Here is a 2,135-nt window from a genome sequence, read left to right as displayed (position 1 = left end):
CCCCCTTACAGGCGGAAGCAAGACTTCTGGTCCCACATCCTAATCCAGGGTGTTCACACTGGTTTCTCCTGACCCCGGCATTGGACCCAAGGAAAAAATACTAACTTTTGGTTCCCCATCACCACCCCCATGAGGTACATCAAGATTGAGGGACAAACAGGACTGATGACACAGTGGCATGGGGGGCATGAGGCTGAGCAATGACCCTCCTCCTAGCTTGGGAGGGATAGCCAAGGCTGGCCTTCCGTGAGAGCTAGGGTCTCCCTTCCCACCACAGCTTGCCTGTCTCCCTAGAGCCCCGCCTGCCTGCTGGCCTCGCCTGCCATCCCCCTCCTCTTCTCTTGAACAGCATGCTCTGGAGCCCTTGCACCAGTCAGCACACTCCCCTGCTTTCAAACTCTTCTTGGAATGTTTCCTCCTCTTCTGGTCTTGAGCCACGATCTCCCTGCAGCCCTCTCAAGGGAGGCTGTTTATTCTCATATTCTCTGCACCTGAGGGCTGACAGGTGGAGTCTGTCTTTATTATTCCTCATGGTCATTTCCAGCCCCTCAAAAAACCCTGCACCTTGGGCCCTTCTGCTCCCAGTTTCACCCTCCTCCCTCCTCATCCTTGTCATCTCCCAGACTCTTGGTGTGCTCCCTCACCCCTGGAAGACCCCCAGGTCCAACTTCTTCATCTTTTTCTCCACTCCCCAGCCTGCCATTATCCTCATCAGCAACCTCAAACATATCCACACCCTGACCTCTCGCTTCCTTCACCTTCATCTCCAATAATTGCTGCCTTTGTTCTCCATCACATTTATCCCTGAAGACTTTATGGTCGCCCAAAGCCTCACCACTTCTGAAATCAGAAATTCTACCTCCCACTCTCCCTCATCATCTCTGAGCCTCTCAGCTCCCTGGCCCAAGAGCCCCTAAATAGTTCTCTGGCTTCAGAGAACTCTCCAGTTTGCCAATTCCTTCACTTTCTCTCTATTAATCTGTAGTCCCCTAGTGCCTTCACTTTCTTTTCCCAGATTCCCTGGCTCGTGGATGAATAAACTGTGGTATATTCACACAATGGAATATCATACAGCAGTAAGTAAAGAGCCACGGCAACATAAAGCAAATGGATACATCTTAGCAATACACAATTAACTGAAAAATGTTAATCCCCAGAGATCACATAGAGAATGATAATTTTTTATTGAGGTTACAGTTAATAGAAAATATATGTATATCATATTTGGAAATATACACAGGCATAATAAAACTATATAAAAAGGAAAGCAAGAGAATGTGGTATACAGGATTCAGGATGATAGTGACTGCGGGTAGGGGCGGCAGGGGGATGGGATAGGGAGAGGAACCATATGTAGGATGTGGGTCATTGCCAAGGCTTTTGTTCGGGTGGTGATATTGCAGGTGCCTATTACATCATTCCAAATAACTAATTAAATAAAAATAAACCATGCGTGGATCTTTGGTGAGTGTGTCAGGGAACCAGTGCTGTGTGGAGCCAATAAATCCAATAAAATAAAGATTCCATGTGTTATCATGACATTACTTGCTTGCAAATATATTGAATCTCTCTCATCCTCCCACCACCGAATCCACAAAGATCTCTGGGTCTACACCAATTTTTCTTATTCCTCCTGTCACAATGGAACAAGCATCCCAGCTTCTTTCGCCCAAGAAGAATCTCATCCCCTATTCCCTAGATCCTGTCCCTTCTCATCTCCTCAAGGATTTTGCTCCTTGGCTAAACCCCCAGTCTCTGCTTATCAATCCCTGTCGCGAATCGGTCATTTCCAGGAGCATAGAAACATCCTGTAGTCTCTCCCATCTTAAAAACAGACAAACTGTGCTCGCTTCGGCAGCACATATACTAAAATTGGAATGATACAGAGAAGATTAGCATGGCCCCTGCGCAAGGATGACACACAAATTCGTGGAGCGTTCCATATTTTTTAAAAGAAGGGCCATATGTACCCCAATGTTTATAGCAGCAATGGCCATGGTTGCCAAACTGTGGAAAGAACCAAGATCCCCTTCAACGGACGAATGGATAAGGACGATGTGGTCCATATACACTATGGAGTATTATGCCTCCATCAGAAAGGATGAATACCCAACTTTTGTATCAACATGGACAGG

The 2,135-nt window shown here is 46.7% G+C and overlaps 1 non-coding gene across 1 annotated transcript; it reads left to right on the top strand.

Annotated features, from left to right (window-relative positions):
* The first annotated feature begins 1,842 nt into the window (after positions 1-1,842).
* Positions 1,843-1,949, top strand: LOC132022870 (U6 spliceosomal RNA). The gene has a single exon (XR_009405761.1). It is a non-coding gene; the product is annotated as a U6 spliceosomal RNA (small nuclear RNA).
* Positions 1,950-2,135: the final 186 nt, after the last annotated feature.

This window comes from Mustela nigripes, chromosome 7 (genome assembly GCF_022355385.1).
Source record: "Mustela nigripes isolate SB6536 chromosome 7, MUSNIG.SB6536, whole genome shotgun sequence".
Taxonomy (NCBI): domain Eukaryota; kingdom Metazoa; phylum Chordata; class Mammalia; order Carnivora; family Mustelidae; genus Mustela; species Mustela nigripes.
This window is presented reverse-complemented; position numbering and strand designations above follow the sequence as displayed.